General features: G+C 43.2%; 1 pseudogene; it reads right to left on the bottom strand.

Moving 5' to 3' along the window:
* Positions 1-7,926: 7,926 nt before the first annotated feature.
* On the bottom strand, positions 7,927-10,070 carry LOC148009228 (2-methylene-furan-3-one reductase pseudogene; annotated as a pseudogene).
* Positions 10,071-18,906: the final 8,836 nt, after the last annotated feature.

Genomic DNA, 18,906 nt, shown 5'->3' with positions numbered 1-18,906 from the left:
ATGCAGGAGATTATTTTGAACCGCTTTTTGCGAGTGGTGTGCAGGGTCTAGGGTTGTTTTAATATTTCATGCAGAAATATTACAAGGGAGGAACGACGGAAGCTACCAAAGTAAACACAAAGATAAGAACATCGAAAACCATAAGTAGCCAAAAAATACAAATTTTAGGGGGAAAATAGACTTCGTTGAAGGCGGCAGCTGTAATTAGTACGATTTTAAGTGGCAAAGCCCCAAAAGTGCTTTAAAGACCCACCAAGCAATGGTTGGGGATTTTTCATAATTGTTCTGACTGCTAGATTGGATCTTGGGAGATGCCTAATAGTGGGAAACCTTGAGACGATCCATAAAAAATTTTCAGACCTTGATTTGCACGCGGAGCGTGGAAATGGGGATGCCCGGGAGGCCAAGGGCCAAAGGCCAAGTGTAAATGACTTTAGAAATGGCCAAAGGGTGTGACCCTTGGGGGCTCCCTTTGGGGGGCCCCTAAAAAACTTGATTTTGTGGGGGGTGGGGGGGAAGGGGCGGGGAGGGGCTTTTTATCACCGACTGAAGAAAATTGAACGCCATGAATGGAGGAGGCGATGATTTGATTGAGGGGGGGCTATGGGGCTTCAAAGCAACCCCCCAACTGATTAGATGATTGAGATGCTTTCTTCCTATGCTCCCTATAACCGCCTTTGGCCTTTAAAATGGCTGCTCGGATGAGGAGGTGCAAAACCAATTGTTCTCTCTCCTCCCTCTCTCTCCCCTTAAGGGGCAGTTCAGCCCATGAAGAAGAATGAAGACCGATTGAAGGATGCTTGCCCGGCATGAATTAGATTGCTCCAAGATCAAGAGGAGGATAAGAGTAGATGTTCAACATTGAATTTTTGCTACTGTTCAGTCCATTGGCAACCTGGAAAAATTAATTACAAAACCCGCAACACGCAAATAAGCGGTATGTCTCATTTTTACAAAGGAAAATTGCTTATTGTTGATGTTTGATGGTCTAAATGAAATTCATATGGAACAAAAAAAATTGGAGCTTTTTTGCATTATGATTGAGGGCTATGCATAAAAAAAGTGTAGACTCATAATGATAAATAGTTGTAATAATTAAATTATGGCCTGAAAAGTACATTTTTAGTGTAAAAATGAGGGTTTTATTTGTTACACGTAGGGAAAAGAGATGTGCATGGGAAAAAATTCTGAGACAAAACATCTTTCAGCTATCATAATCAATCCCTAATCATAAATGAGAAAATAATCTATTTTTATGCACAAATAAATAGAGAAAAATAGCAAAAAATAAAAAAAAATGATTTTTGCGTTATAAAAATCTAGAAAATTATGATTCGTACTTGTGGCTGTATAACAAAGCTAAGGCATGAATTTTGGCTTTAGTTAGGCTTTTTTATATGTTATAGTTTATGTTTTTTCCCTTTTATACAAAAAATACATACAAAATAATACCCTACACCTATGCAACACAGCATAATCTAAACGTTGAAGAAAAGGGTGAGGTTAAGAGATTAAGAGGGTTGAGAGAGTTTGAATTTTTGAAACATTTGGTTGTGCATTCCATTTAGAAATACGATAATTGAGTTTAAGGGGCTAGTAGCACGAGAGATCGGTGCTAGTCTCCATACATCAAAGCATACGTTTAGTGAAAATAATGAAAGGGTTGTTCTTTCCACATCACAAAATGTTGATTTGATAAATATTGGTTGTGCACTAGGATCATATGCACTATGCATGATGCATGGCATGATATTAGTCCTGGATTGCATAGCAATTGTCTTCCCAGGATATGACTTACACGCTGAGTGGAAAGGAGCCTTTGCTATAGGTCAGTTGTATGCTTTTCTTGGGACTATTTGGTGAGGATTTATATATTCTTGGATTGTACAAAACAATAAATGAGTGGATTTTGTGCATTATGTCTTATATGTTGGAGAGACCCATCTTGGAGCCAATCCCCGAGGTGTAGGAGAGTCGTAATGGAGTCCCGACAATCAGTCAAGAGGAGCTTCCTAATGTTTGTGTGACGAGGCACTATGCCTACATGTTATGGGATCTCCCTCTGAGGAGAAGGGAGGGTAAATGTTGGACTACATATCAGCTACAAACACATAATTAAGTCTATCTAGTGTACATCGTTGTATTAGAAATGCTACTGGCCTACGAAGCTATGTGGTGGGGTTGTTTGTTTTGTGCATGAGGTATAGTTAGTGCCGTAGCCAGTGCTGGCCCATTTTAGGTTCCATCATCTTGCTCGGAGCCAAACAACAGGGACAAGCAAGCAAACCAATTGAGGGACTCCTAAGGTCAAGGAGGTCAATTTAGCGAGGGAAGGGGAGACCTCAAGTCTTGTCTTTATAGCCGATGACTTGACTAAGAAAGAGAAAGTAGCTCTCATTGTGTAACATGTCCACCTATTCATTCGTAGGACACGTCTTAGCATCCCATTGGGAAGGGAGTCCAGAAAGCATCACCCGGCACTCCCATGGAATGTCATGGGGTTTGCGATCTAGGTCTTCTCGAGTCTGCCACAAAGTGGAAGCATTCCGGCCATTCCCACTTAGGACCGACCTGCATCAGGGTTTTCCCTAGTGGTCAAATTCCTAGAACAGTAGCTAGAGTCGAACCCCAAGCAAACTGCTTTACGCAAAAACGTGAGGGTCGAAGGAGATTCATGTTGCACTTGGTTCAAGGAGAATGGGAAACGAGAGGGATGCAAAGCTCGACCTCTCTACCAATAAGGCATAGTCCCATTCTGTTCCCCTAAAACAACATAAATCGGGACTCTAGTATCCTAGATTCTAAGTCAACGTTCCTTGCTATTCATTTCTTCGAGAAAAGTTCCCGGCCAACTGGGACCACCCATCCGTAGGAGGACCCATGGCCACATCCACCGCACTTTCCTTAGGGTAGCTTTAGTTGTCTAATTACCTATCATATTTAGTTTGGACACGCATAAAATAGCTTCCTTAATTATCCAATTAGACACCGGTTCCTTCACGTAATCTTAGCACTGACATAGAAAAACAATGTCAAAAAAGTTTCTTTAAAATAATTAATCTTATTTATCTTTGCAATGCATCTTAAAATCGAGCCCGTAGGCTAATCCATAATCCACCCGAAGGCAATCTAGCAATCCACAGGGATTACTAATCCAAGATTCCGCCCGTAGACTAGTATGCGGGTCTCAAGATCCAATCCCGAGTCACTTTGGCCTCTTGTGCAGGGCCTGAAAGGCAAGGGATTTACGACCACAACCCCCTCTAGCACCCAAGTGTCCTCCTGCTCCAAGTAGTGCCCAATGGAGAGACCTCTCGCGACGGGTTTGGTCCACGTTCTCGGCGCGGCTAACAATCCCCTTGCTTAGGGTCATGCAGATAGTCGGGGGTAACTAATGCTGCCTCTCCCTCCAGGCCTTCAACCTGAAGCATTAATTATTTTTCCATCTTTAGTTTGAGTAAAGAAATACAAACAGTGCTCCTAAACTGTACAAACACAATCAATCAAGTGGTCGTTTATTGGCCAACTGCTAAGGAGTGAATCCTTCTCTCCGAATGCATCCAACATTCGATCCGGGATTGGTTGCGGCTTGGCAAGATCCCCAAGGGTTTTATTGTTTGTGTACCCTTGTATCCTTGGGTTAGGGTTAAACCCTGTTAACCCAATTTAACCAACACCTTAGGTTCCTTAAGTTAAGATAGTAAATATTGGTGACTTTTTCACTCTGACTTGATTTGTCAATTGCTCATTACCCTAACTTGGCAACTCAGTAGCAAGATTACTTATCCTCTTGCAAGTTAGACTTGTGCTAGAACCTGCCAACCTTCTTCCAAGGAGTGGCAAATCTATCTTATGATTAAAACACAAGCCATGTGACGTTGCAACTTGTTGCATAGGAGTCGCATCTAACTTGTGGGTTCAATTTTCCATCAATGACGTTCCTTGGTCAAGAAGTATGCTTAGTCAAGATGTAGGGTTTGGGGTGTCTTCTTATCCAACCCAATCCCTAACCTTACTAGGACAATAATGTTTGGTCCTAGGGATTCTAAACTTAATGGGGAGTTGAGTATTAGTCCGATCGATCCTTAGAGTAAAACCCTAGATCATTAGTGTATGGGCATCCAATTAACCCAAACATTCTGTGAATGTGGGTAGGACCTTTGGGTTTGAAGGTCTCGACTTGGCGTCCCAAGTGCGATACTAGACAGAATTTCTAACGTGCTAAACCCTACCTAGCACTTTGAGATGTTCATCGTACCATCTAGTCATGATTTTACGAATCCCTAGAGGGTTATAACATTACAAATGATTTAGCTAAATTGGTCTACTTGTCTGGAGACAAGGAACGATCCTTTCTTAGAGATGCTAAAACTTGTTCTAAAGGTGTAAATAGTTGCAAGACATCACATTACGTGTAAACATGCGATTCATTACTTCTATGCAACTATAAGGTTTGCAATAACTATTTCTTTTCCTGGCAAAAATCATGATGCTTGACAATTCGGGAAATAACTTGCACAAAACCTACATAGCTTTACATCAAGAGTTTTGTCTATAACCTTTCGTTTAATGCAATCAAATTTCAGGCTTTGATATGACATGCAACCTTTTCTAGATGCAACTTTGATAAATAAAGTTCATGCATGACGAATATTATAAGACTAATGTTGAATTAATCCATTCTACAATCATCTTCGTATGCAACATGCAAGTCCATAGTTTAATTTCCATGCCATGCAATTCTTTGGAATACATCTAACGGATGTTAACGATTTTTCCTCATGCGAATCACAACAAGGAAGTTATTTCCTAAATGCAATATACGCTTGTTCTTTCTTGCAAGGAAGACCAGGGTGAATTTAAACAAAATTTCCATCCTTTTAACCTATGCAATATGCATTTAGGTTTGTCACTTTAGAAATGCACGAAAAGGGCAATAAGTGACTAAGCTCATAAGACGAATAAGTAATTTACATTCATAACTTTGGAAATGCAAGCAACCCATTTGCATGACATGCACCAACCCTTGTCCATCGTTCAAGGAGATAGTTTCTCAAATGCATTTTTATCTTTACTACATGAATTAGAGACAAGCGTAAATGCATTCTTCCCATGGAGTTAAGCGTGCCTAATGCATTTCTTTTATGTGGAATTAAACTTGTAGAACCTTGGCTTGAGGACTCGTGGGGATGTCCACGCGTATGCTCGGGGAGGAACCTTCCACATGTGCGCCTTGCATATTTTGTTTTGGGGCCATTTACGCAGCGTATTTTTTTTAATTGTAGATCTTTCCTTGGGTTACTCGCGCGACCTGAAGATTCACAGACCACGATCTTCCTCTCCCGCGCAGGATCAGGGACTTGGAGGCTTGGATTTTAAACCCCGGGGATAAGCCGTATGCACAAGGCTTAAGGAGGCTTTCCTTTAGAAGCTTCTAAGAAGCTTTTTCTTCTCAACAGAAGCTACGTGGAGGGGGGGTAATAATTGATGACAATGATGGCAAGGAGTATGGGCGGCAGCCTGGCAGCTGTAGGGGGACTGCGTGGCGGAGTGGCGATGGGCAGCAGCGGCACGGCATGGCAACAACAGTAGTCCTTCCTTCTCTCTCTTTGTCCGTGCCTCCCCCCAAGGCTAAGGGGGAGGTTATATAGTGTGTAAGGAAGGGGGGGGGGAGATCCACCACATGGAGGCTTCATGCCTTCCCTCCCTCATGCATCCCCACACCACGCTCCTCCCTCTCTCCACTTAACTCACTCCTCCACACACTCCCTCTCCCCCCTGCCATGCATCGGCTGAGGGGAGGGGTAGTTAATAGAAAAAATTACACTACTTTAATCATTTATCCATTTTCCTTTATGTAAGGGGTGTTTCTTGTGCAGCTTGTAGTTTTTAAGCCCCGGCCTTATTTGCACAATGCGGATGGGCTCATTATTTCGTGTGCGGGGTAAGGAGTTTGTCACTATCATTATTCCATTATGGGAGATGAATTTGCATGGATTTTGCACGAGCATGTGGTGATGAGGGTTCTTTAATATTTGAGCGGAAATATTACACATTGCTCTCTTGCAGGAGTATATAAACGTCTTTGCTTGGTCCCTAGAAGAGCTCAAAGGGATAGACTCGAGTGTGGTGACTCACAAAATACGCATGACACTTGATGCAACACCGATCAAGCAACGACCATACCCCATGAATCCAAAGCATGCCCATGATGTCGGAAGAAATCAACAAACTGATGAGAGAGATTCATCTAAGAAATTGAACACACGGAATAGGTTTCCCCCATAGTCATCGTGTTAAAGAAGGATGGAAAGATTAGAGTGTGTGTGAATTACAAGAAGGTAAATGCAGCTATAAAGAGATATAACTACCCAGTGTCATACCCCGAGCACATGCTTGAGAGAGTGGCTGGCAAAGAGGCCTACAATTTCTTGGATAGCTTCTCTAGATATAATCAAGTGCAAGTACATCCTAACGATAGGTATAAAATCATATTCGCCACGGAATGGGGCATCTTTGCCTAGATAGTCATGGCTTTTGGGTTGAATAACACACCATCCACCTTCCAACGACTGATGTGTACAATATTCAAAGACATGCTAAGGAAGGAGTTAGAGGTCTTCATAGATGACTTGTGTGTTCACTCTACTTGGCAAGAACACTTAGCCACCAAAATCCAAGTGGTTTTTGAACAATGCCAATTGTATTGCCTCTCATTGAACCCCTTGATCTGCCAATTTTGGGTGAAGCATGGGTGTATCCTAGGACACATGGTGTCAAAGAATGGCATTGCCACAAATTTCTTGAAGATCAGGATCATTGTCAATCTTCCATCCCCAAACAATTTCAAGGGTGTTCAATGCTTAGGACACACAAGGTATTATCGACGGTTCATGTTGAACTATGCATTGATTGCTAGACCTCTATACAAGCTGTTTATCATATTCGAATGGACCAAGGAATGCCAATGCGCATATGAGGAACTAAAAAAGGCTCAGACCATAACACCAATTCTACGAGCCTCAGATTGGACACTCACGTTTCATGTGCACATCGATGCTTTGAAATTTACTGTAGGAGCCGTGTTGTGCCAACCTGGTGAACACAACCTGGATTACCCAGTAATGAGCTTTGCTAGCAGACAAATCACTGAGACTAAAATAAATTACTTGACAACAGAGATAGAGGTCTTGGTCATGGTGTTTGTCGTAAAGAAATTTTGACATTTTCTTTGTTGACCATCAAGCCTTGCTATATCTTATTAACAAACCATGCTCTACAAGACAGATTGCTAGATGGCTTCTTCTAATTTTGGAGTTTGACTTCTCTGTGCTGGTGCGTAAAGGGAAGCAACATTACATGGCTAACCATTTGTCTCCTATCCCCTGTCAAGATTGTGGGAGAGAAGGAAGGAGTCTCACTTGTAGCTTTCTTGCTTGCACAATGGGGGAATACACACAAGAGTGGAGGCTGAAAATAGTTTTCCTCTTCTTAGTTGTGGAAGCCAAAAGAACTCACATACAAAGAAATAAAAGAACCCTATATATGGGTCTCAAATCAAACTCAACTAACTAAGGTGGCATACTAACTGAGCCACGAACTAGAGTAGATAAGGATAGATATCATGTAGCTATTATTCATGGGCGGTGTACCAACCGCGTCTGCAACTGACAAGTCGGTGATGTAAATACACAACGGTCACCCTGGCATATCACGAGTGGAGCTCCATATCTCAACACTCCCCCTTGAGCTCAATCCCAATTCCTGCACACCAAGGAGGTCTCTGAACTTGCACATCTTCTCTGTTCCCAATGCCTGACAAGAAACTAAATGAGACCGCCACTAAGCCTAGGGCAATGCAAGATTAGTGCAATGCTATGGAGGATCAAAATACACAAGGAAATCCATAATGGAGAGACAACGATGTAGGCAACACTCAACAATATATTCCAATGCTTAATGATCATACAATGGCAGGTCTCTTATATAGAGAACCTCAAGACAATAGCCTGCTATGTGGCATCCTCTGATCCACATTCAACTTGTGGTGACCCTTGTCCCACATCTATCCATGAAGTCCACATCCTCCTATGTGGCTACCATAAATCACACAATGATACCCCTCTAGGGTACCAATAACAATATTCCAATAATTGGACATTGCACATTTCAACACCCCTCCTCAATGTACAATCAGTGTGACCATCTCACCTCTCACCCCCAATGATTTGGCATTGCCAAACTCACTCTCTCAACACTCCCCCTCAATGACAAATTGGAGTGTTCAACAAATGTGTGTGCATGTGTCTAGCAACCTAGACACCTCAAGTCCATTTCGAGCACCATGCTGCTCGGGAGGAACCACCCAAGTGCTTTTTAGACACCCCATGTGTCAGGGAGAAGGAACCAACCCATGTAGTGCATCATCAACGTACACTACTCCTGCACACCACAATCAAATATCCTTTTTGAGCACCCGTGGGCTCGGGCAGAGGACCCTCATAAACATGGGTGAGAGAATTACATCCATTTTATGTCCATGCAAGGGCAAGGCACCCGCAAATAAAGGTGTAATAAAAAATACATCCATAGGTATAGATTGTGAATGAGCACATCATTGTTCACAATCTTTCATTACATGTGTCACTAGATTTGACACAAAAATATCTATGCCATATATGCCATTGACTAAATATGTGACTCTTGCCACAACCAAGATTGACATATATTTTGATTCCCAAAGATATTCCATATGGAGATTCATCTTAGGGAGTGGTATGGAAAGGATAAGAGGCTAAGGGGCTAAGGCTTGTTTCAAACCACACAAGATAAGATCATTTATGTAGCCATACGTTCCCAACAGTCTCTGCACCTCGAAATCATCTGGGCTGCAGATTTCGATGCTGTTGATGACGGTCGGGTGGCGAGAAGGAAGTGACTGAGTCTTCTGAGTGGCCTTGAAAGAGCTCCATTTGAAGTCACAACAAATCGGAAGCCTGGTGGAGTTACAGGTCCTGTGAGAATGACAGCAGAGCCACCTTCTTTCACAACCTTCACTGCTCTTTCGCATTGTCCCACTGCATCAAACACCACATCGTACTTCTCAGGATAATCCTCGTACTGCTCCTCAGTATAATCAATGACTTTATCAACCCCAAGATTTTTAATAAACTGCAACTTGAAGGTGCTTGTTGTAGCTGCGACTAATGAAGCTCCAAACACATGCTTTGCCAGCTGGATAGCTAAGCTCCCCACTCCTCCAGCTCCACCAAGCACCAGCCCACTTTGGCCTTGTTTGAGCCCGGCCTTCTCTAGTCCTTCCAAGGCTGTCTCAATTGCAAGAGGCAAGCTTGCCGCTTCAGCAAATGACAAGTTCTCAGAGTTTCTTAGCCAGGAGCTTCTCTTCAACTGCAGTATGTTGGGCAAGAGAGCCCCACTGTTTCGGATTGTTGAGGGCCTGTTCATTTATGTTGCCATAGACCTCATCTCCTTCCTTGAAAGCTGTAACGTTGCTTCCCACTTTCACTACAACACCTGCGACGTCATAGCCAGGGACAGTCGGCAGGGGCGAGTCGGTGGCTTGGAACTTGCCGAGGCGGCGCTTGAAATCAACAGGGTTGAGAGCGGCGGCAGCTACCTTGACAAGAACCTGGTCGGGGGTGATCTCTGGGAGTGGCATACCGCCGAACTTAAGGACAGAGTGCGCCTGGCCGTACTCCTCGTAGAACCATGCGCGACGCATGGGCCGGCCAGGGGCCCAGGTCTGCTGCTGCTGCTGCTGCTGCACATCCAAGCCCCCAGTTGCACGCGGCAGAACGACCGACGACGAAGAAGAATGAGAAGCCATCTGCCTCTTCTGGTTCTTCCCTGAAGGAAATTGCAGGCTGCTGCCTTCTGTGAGGAAGCGGCTGGTGCTAGCTGAAGGGGGGGCGGCAGGCCTTACATTCTCAGCAGTGCTGCTGCAAGCTACACACACCAGACCCTTCTGGGGGACGCACCAGGCTGCGGCGGCTATCCTTTCCATCAGACTGTAATCCCTCTCTGTCTGTGGCTACACTAATCTACCTAAGCTTAGCGGATGACCAGCTCTGATACCATGACAAGAAACTAAATGAGACCGCCACTAAGCCTAGGGCAATGCAAGATTAGTGCAATGCTATGGAGGATCAAAATACACAAGGAAATCCATAATGGAGAGACAACGATGTAGGCAACACTCAACAATATATTCCAATGCTTAATGATCATACAATGGCAGGTCTCTTATATAGAGAACCTCAAGACAATAGCCTGCTATGTGGCATCCTCTGATCCACATTCAACTTGTGGTGACCCTTGTCCCACATCTATCCATGAAGTCCACATCCTCCTATGTGGCTACCATAAATCACACAATGATACCCCTCTAGGGTACCAATAACAATATTCCAATAATTGGACATTGCACATTTCAACAATGCCTTCGTGAATATGTCAGCTACCTGATCCTCTGTGCTGACATAAACTAGATCAATAAGACCTAGTAAAACCCTCTCTCGCACATAGTGATAATCCACCTCAATGTGCTTTGTTCTAGCATGATAGACTGGGTTATTTGCCAAGTGTATACTACTCATGTTGTCACAATAAATGACAACTGTCCCATCTATAGACTGATGCATATCATAAAGTAGCTTATGCAACCAAGCTACCTCACATGCAGCCATTGCTGCACCCCTGTACTCAGCCTCTGTGCTCGACAAGGCAATTGTAGGCTGTTTCTTGCTGCTCCAAGTGACTACATCACTCCCAAAAGAGAACACATATCCACTGGTAGATCGTCTATCAGAAATACTACCAGTCCAATCAGCATCAGTGTATCCATGCAACTGTATCTGAACCCTAGTCTCATAAAATAGTCCATACTGCAATGTGGACTTCACATACCTGAGTATGTGTCTAGCCGCATCCAAATGTGGTTTCCTTGGAGCCTGCATAAATTGACTTACCAATCGAACAACATAGCTCAAATTTGGCCTGGTAATAGTCATATAAATCAAACTTCCTACTATGCGTCTGTACATAGTAGGGTCTTCTAGAAGCCCACCTGCATCTGTGCTCAGCTTCACATTCTACTCCAAAGGAACTAAAATAGGCTTACAGCCTATCATCCCATATTTGGACAGCATGTCCAATCCATACTGCCTCTGCAAGAGCTGTATCCCACTTGGTGATCTAATCACCTCAATGCCCAAGAAATAGCGCAACTCTCCCAAATCCTTCATCTCAAACTTCTGCTTCAATAGCATTTTCACATGAAGGATATCTTCATCACTGTCACCTGTCATAATCAAATCATCAACATAAATGACAAGTACCATAATACCTTTCTCTGTTTTTCTCACATAAAGTGAGAAATCTGCCTTGGAACTCTGAAAGCCAATAGTGACAAGATATTGTCCTATCTTGTCAGACCATGCTCTAGGTGCTTGCTTCAAGCCATACAAGGCATTCTTCAACCTGCAAACAAACTCAGGATAAACAGCATGCACATGACCTGGTGGTTGCTCCATATAGACCTCTTCTTGCAAATCACCATGCAAGAAGGCATTCTTTACATCCATCTGATGTAAAGACCATCCCTTTGATGCAGCCATAGCAATGACTGCTCTTACAGTTGCCATCCTTGCAATCGGACTGAATGTTTCTTCATAGTCAATGCCATATGTTTGTGCATACCCCTTGACTACTAATCTTGCCTTGTATCTGTTCATAGAACCATCTGCATTGTGCTTCACCTTATAAACCCACTTACAGCCAATTGCATTTTTACCTTTAGGCAAAGGTACCAATTCCCATGTAGCATTTTCTTCCAAGGCATCCATTTCTTCATCCATGGCTTTCTCCCATTTTTCTTTTTCCATGGCTTGCTCAAAAGAAGTGGGTTCTAGTTCCTGTATCACTTTGACCATATATGCATAGTGAATGGCTGTAAATCCATCATATTTCAGCCTATCCACAAGATACCTAGCTCTCGTAGACCTGCGCAAAGTAGGTTCACTCTCAGGTGCTCTCAAAACATCCCTGGTCTTCCTTACTCCAGGTGTAACAATAGAAGGAATACCCAACTCATCATCAATGCTCTGTTTTGAGCCACTGGATTCACCATCCACATAAGAGTGACCTGCATTCACATCAAACATGGGTTGATCAACCTTCTCTTTTCCTTTTCGTGACATCTGCATACCACTATCTGCATTACTTTGAGAAGATTCTCCTGATTTCAATCTGCCTGTCCATGGCGAAGAATGTGAACCACTGCTAGAGGATGCTCCAGGTCCACTAATATTTTGTGACTGATGCTGTGAATTTTGTGCATCTACATCATCAATCACATTTACTGGTTTATACCAGCTACTCATCTCATCAAAAACAACATCTCTGCTCACTGTAAACTTACGAGTAGAAGGGCTATAGCATCTATACCCTTTTTGCTGCAAAGAGTAACCAATAAAGATGCACTTCTCAGCTTTTGGATCCAACTTGGATCTCAACTCATCTAGCACATGTACATAGGCAATGCAACCAAAAATTTTCACATGAGAAATATCTGGTTTCCTACCAGTATACCTCTCCTCTCGAGTCATTCCATGTATTGCTGTAGTGGGAGTCCTGTTCATTATGTAGACTGCTGTAGCAACTGCTTCAGCCCAATAAAAATCTGGCAAGTCTTTTTCATTGAGCATGGCACTAGATACCTCTCCAATATGCCTATTTTTCCTTTCTGCAATTCCATTTTGTTGTGGGGTATGACTGCATGAATATTGCTGCTTTATGCCATGCTCCTGCAGGAACCTTGCAAACTCATTTGAGAGGTACTCTCCCCCTCCATCTGACCTTAGGCATTTTATCTGCAGGCCTGTTTCTTTTTCAACCATAGCTTTAAGAGTTTTGAAATGCCCAAAAACTTCACTTTTCTTTTTCATAAAATACACCCAAACTTTTCTGGTATAGTCATCAATAAAAGTGACAAAATAATGACAGCCTCCAAGAGATGCAGCTTTAGTAGTCCACACATCAGAGTGGATTAATTCCAATGGCTTCTCACTCTCTTGAACATGTCTAGGAAATGGTTTCCTTGCCTGTTTTCCAAACTGACAGGCTTCACATACCTTATGCATTTCTGCAACCTTGAATTTGGGCAATCTTGCAACAATATTTTGGGCCTGCATTGATTTAAGTCACTGTACATTAACATGACCAATGCGTTTATGCCAGATATCAATATCTGCAACTACACCGGTCCCATGTGCAAACATTGCTGCACTCAATTCAGGCATGTCTGCATCCAACGTAAACATTTTGCCCTTCTTCTTTCCTTTTGCTATCAAGCGACCTTTATTTTTCATATCCTCAACAAAGCATCCATGAGGATTAAATCTGACCTGCAAGCCCTGCTGAACCATTTGACCAATGAAAACCAGATTCTTGGTGATATTCGGGACATGAAATACATCAGACAGGTATTTCTTTTTCCCATCCTGCATAGACAAATGAATTTTTCCAATCTGCACAATAGGATGTGCAGTATCATCACCAGTCTCCACAAATCCTGGTTTTTCCATTTTCCTTGCATCCTCCATCCATTCGGCATGACCTGTCATGTGGTTTGATGCACCTGAGTCAACATACCATACATCATTGCTTTCTTTTGCACTTGTCACAGAATTGTTCATGTGCTGCACCATAAACAAATGCTCATTTCTGTCATCACCCTGTCTACTAGAAGATGCATAATTCCCTTGTTGCAGTTTTCCATTCATGATGTCATTCTGCTTTTTATAGCAGTCTTTAGCCATATGACCCATTTTACCACAGTAGTAGCATTCAACATTATTGTTTGCATTTTGGCCTCTTTGCCATCCACCACGACCTCTTTGGCTCCCCCTACCTCTAGAGTTACCACGTCCTCCTCCATAGGACTGGTTTTCTTGAGTTTGCTGCATATTCTGATTTCTGCCACTACCTCCAAATCGGCCTCCTCTACCTCTGCCTCTATCTCTTCCAGCATTTGAGTAGAAGACAGCTTCTTTTGAAGTTCCTCCTGAAGAAGATGCACCACCATTTCTCTGCTCCTCAGAAATTAGAAGAGCAATCAACTCCTCAAAATCAGGAAATCTTTCACGGATGGAAATGGATGTTCGGAACTGTGCATAATCCTTTCCTAGACCATTCAAGGTCACTGAGACTAAATCATCATCTTCCACTGCGACCCAATGGAAGCAAGTGCATCTGCAATCTTCTTCACCTTCATGTGGTAGTCATTGATGCTCATACTTTCTCTTTGCACATTGTGCAACTCTTGCTTGAGCTGTATTTTCCTGGCTTACGTATTTGTGCTATACATTTTTGACAAAGTATCCCATGCCTCCTTTGGCGTACTTGCATCTTGAATATGCACAATCATAGAGTCTGAAATGGTGATAGACAGCTAGTACATAACTTTCCTGGCTCTCTCATGCCATGCTTTAAATGCCTGCATTTGCTGTTGATTGGGAACATCAGGAAGAACTGGTTCTTCTTCATTTCCTGCAACAAATTCCCAATATCCTTTTCCCATAAGGAAATTCGTCATTCTAAACTTCCATGCTTGGAAGTTGTTCTTGTCAAGCTTTTCAGTGACAATCTGTGAAAGAGAATCAGATGACATTACAGAAGACTGCAAAAAATTCTGTCACTGCAAAAAACATAGCTTCACCCTCACAAGGGAAAATCTGCAAAACTGGCGAAAGTGGTATTTGACCACACAGTCACTTCCTAGTGACGATTTTGCATCAACAGGCAACAGGGATGATTCTGTAACTCCCAATGTCTCTGCACACAAGCATACGATGCAATTTCTACAGTAACTTTTCACCGACCTGTAGAACACTGGCTGCACAGCATATAATTGGGCCTTTTCCTGAGTGCATGCAGAAAACTTCTGCCTCCAAAACAGGCCCCGAAATGGCCTCAAATCAAAAAAATAAGGTCGCCAAGGGCTAAAGCCCTTACCCATAGCATATACTACCCTCTTGCTTCACCACAAAGGGTGTCTCGACCTGAGACAATGCACTCGTGCACTTTCCGGCTATGCTACCTGCAGAGATCTGCTCCCAAAACAGAAAATGAAAGCAACACTGCTCCTCTTACTAGAACACCTCGAGCTTGGCTTGCTTTCTTGAGCTCCTTACCACGAACAAGGCTCTGATACCATGTCAAGATTGTGGGAGAGAAGGAAGGAGTCTCACTTGTAGCTTTCTTGCTTGCACAATGGGGGAATACACACAAGAGTGGAGACTGAAAATAGTTTTCCTCTTCTTAGTTGTGGAAGCCAAAAGAACTCACATACAAAGAAATAAAAGAACCCTATATATGGGTCTCAAACCAAACTCAACTAACTAAGGTGGCATACTAACTGAGCCACGAACTAGAGTAGATAAGGATAGCTATCATGTAGCTATTATTCATGGGCGGTGTACCAACCGCTTCTGCAACTAACAAGTCGGTGACGTAAATACACAACGGTCACCCTGGCATATCATGAGTGGAGCTCGATATCTCAACATCCCCATGGGAGAAGCGGCTGAACAAGGCATTGTGGATAATCTCAGGTACACATCTATTCTGCTTATCCAACGAAAGGGATTTGTTTAGAGATGACATGACATCGTATTGGGTAGATGACATAGTTCAAGTGCTCGAGTATGGACTACCAGAACAACTAATAGATGTGGGAGCCTTTGCTCAACCGCCAAGACCCATGGACTGCTTATTGTTTCAAGCATTCCAAGCCAAGCACTAATGGCTACCTCTCACATATCCAATGCACCATTCATATCTACGGGTGTAGTGAGCTTACCTCCATGCCGTTCGAGTTACCTCCTCTCCCACACACTCCGGTAGCTCCACGATCCAAGTGCAAGCTTCAAGCAAGCTCCATCCTCAAGCTCCACGCTCCAAGCTCTGTCGCGCTGCAAGCAAGAGAAGAGAAGAGAAGAGAAGAAGAGAGGAGAAGATGGAGAGCTTCTCCACCTCATGATCCCTCACCCTCACACACTCTCTCCCTCACACTCTCACACTCCCTCTCTCAAGCACAAGCTTAAGCAAGAAAGAAAAATAAGAAGAAGAAGAAGAGGAGAGCCCCTTTTTTCCACACACAAGAATGAGCTTCTCATTCACTTTTCAACTTTATATACAAAACCCTAAATCCCTTTTTGGGCGATCCTCCCCTTTTTCCCTTTTCTACATGGCCAGCCGTAGGCCCTTTTTCTCATTGTCCTTCTATCTTCCTAGCTTCCTTTCCCCTGCCCGTCTACATTTACAAATTGCACAGGTGAGAGCCCGGTGCTCCTTGAATTAAACCATGATGCACTTGTGCTCTTTTACAAGGGTTTTTGACTTGTGCTTTTCCTTGTGCACCTTTGTCTTCTGTTTCTCTTTGCCTTGGCCTTTGTCTTTGTCTTCAGTTTTAGCTTTCCAAATTTTCCACCACCTGGCACTTTTTACAAGATTTCAAGGTGCACCTTTGTATTTAAAAATACACCTTTCTCCTTTTCGCAGCTGCCTTGGACTTTTAAGGTTGCCCTCATGCTTTTGGCCTTTTCTCCTCTTCTTTCTTCAGTTGAGCTACCTTTTTTCCGCCTTTGCCATGCATCTTTTTTATTTTCTTTTGCTTCCTTTGTGTTGGGGTTAACATTAGCCCCCTCCTAGACGAGTGCTAGTCCCATGGCACTCACCGTCGTAGGTAGCAAGCGTTAGCATGCACCGAAGGCGTGGGTGGTTGCCATGGCAGAGTATTGGTAGTGGTGGGGAGGAAGGTTTTTGGGGGCACGTTGGTGGGTTAAGTGGTAGGTGGTAGGGCAATGGGAGTTGGTGGTAGGGCTGTTCTTTGGGGGGGTTACACTGATGGAGTACAAGTGGTGGTTTGTTGGGGATTTTGTACATGATGATTCTTGGTAGGCTTACAGGGTGATAAGGATAGGAATTCAGAGTTGAGTGTTGATGAAGAGCAAACAAAACCGTTGTTGGAGTCTTCAATACCTGCAATTGAACAACCTCTCATGTGGTCTCTCCTTCAGGGGTAGTGCTAGTCTTCTTATCGTGCACAAGACATATTTTGATTAGTTTGGGAGACAGGTCAGAGACTCTAAGCAAGCCTGGAGTATTGTCCTGCACTTGAGGACCCAAACCGTGTATCGGTTATAGTGTGAATATTAAGTGAGTACACATGCGTATTTAGGTATTACTTAGTTAGTAGAAGACTGTCGGCCTGATTCCTTGTATAGCAATGGGTCAGTGAAGCAAGGGGCTAAGTTGATGGAAAAATTTGTCGATGAAGATGGGGAGTACACTTGAAGATTGCTTGAGACATCATTATGGTCTTGTCAAGGCAATGTAGCATAATTGAGCTCCTTGATGTCTTAGCTTTTGGTAGCTACTGGCTACTTGTAGTGCTTGAAAAGTATGGTGTACTTTTCCATTTTCTTTCATGCCTTGCTTACCACTGTTGATTGTAATGGCATTGAGATGGAGTGCAAAAGAATTGTGCAAGTGGTTCCGGGTGACAGGTCTAACCATAGGCAAGGTGAGCTCCCTAGGTATGTCCTGCCCTTAATGTGCCATGAACAATTGTGGGGGATTTACAAAGGGCTAGGGGGTTAGGGACGGAGCTAGTCGACCAAGGTCACTGGACGTACCGAATTTGAGGACCCTTAGGTGCGATGCTGTGATCGTGTGTGCTTTTTGTTTTGTTTTTTTTTTGGTGGAAAGAATGAATACAATCAATGCCATACATTGAGGTTGTTAGCCTTTCATTTGGATTGAGAAATGTTGGGATCCAAAGGCTATGAAGAATGGATATTACAGAGATGATTGTGTCACCAGCCTTGATGCTAGAGGAACAGTTGTTGAGATGAAGAGATACACTTGAGATTTTGCAAACCTCCTTGTAACATGTATGATGAACCAGGAAATAAGGCAAAACACAAGCACAAGATTCTCCCTCTACTTCGACCAAACCTCTCTCAAGAATGTATTTGTTAGCTCAACCTTTGCAAAATTATGTAATTGGCTAAGACTATAAAGCCATGAGTTTCATAGAAAGGTTTAGACCTTAATGGATGTAACTTTACACTTTTAAGAAAATAAAAATAGGGTTGTGGGTTGTGGGGTGAAGGGGTGTGTCTTATGGCATCTCTTCTTCCTCTTCTTCACCCTCGACCTGCATCCCATCATACACACCTTTTCACGTTAAATCTCTCTCTCTCTCTCTCTCTCTCTCTCTCTCTCTCTCTCTCTCTCTCTCTCTCTCTCGCAAAAATGGCAGTCTCGTGTGATTATGAAAGTGAGGACGTACATGATGATTCCTATCTTCTTTCTCGATGATGATGCTTAGCGTGAGCATAGATTTTGCTTCCTGGTTTGTTCTCTTGAGCATTTCATGTGGGGGGCATTGCGAGAACCAGGCATCATCGACTACTCAGATAATATCAAGGACCATCTCAAGGAACTGTCCATGGCCAAGGAGCTGCCGTTAGGACCAGAGGAAGAACCGCCAGTGTTGCCAACAGGGAGATGTGCGATGAAAAAGACCCAACCATGGAAGTAGACTTTGAGAGGGCAACAGTCCATGCCACTCTTCACAAGAAAGGCCCGAATCGCCAATTTTTGGTGATTCCGACTCCATCGGATTATCAAGGTAAAAGCTTTAGAACCTTGATTGATTGTGGCATTACACATTCCTTCATTTCACCAGTTTGTGCAAAAAGTTTAGGAATAGCCACAATAGATGCACCTACCTGATAGCCTCCAATTTTGTCATCAAAAAGGCTAAAAGGATGTGGCTCAACATCGATAAATATTTTGTGCTATCCAAAATTATATACT

The sequence above is a fragment of the Lygodium microphyllum genome, unplaced genomic scaffold (assembly GCF_053477565.2).
Source record: "Lygodium microphyllum isolate KBCC unplaced genomic scaffold, Lygodium_microphyllum_v1.1.10 scaffold_32, whole genome shotgun sequence".
NCBI lineage: Eukaryota > Viridiplantae > Streptophyta > Polypodiopsida > Schizaeales > Lygodiaceae > Lygodium > Lygodium microphyllum.
Note: the sequence above shows the minus strand (reverse complement) of the source record. Positions and strands in the feature narration are given on the sequence as shown.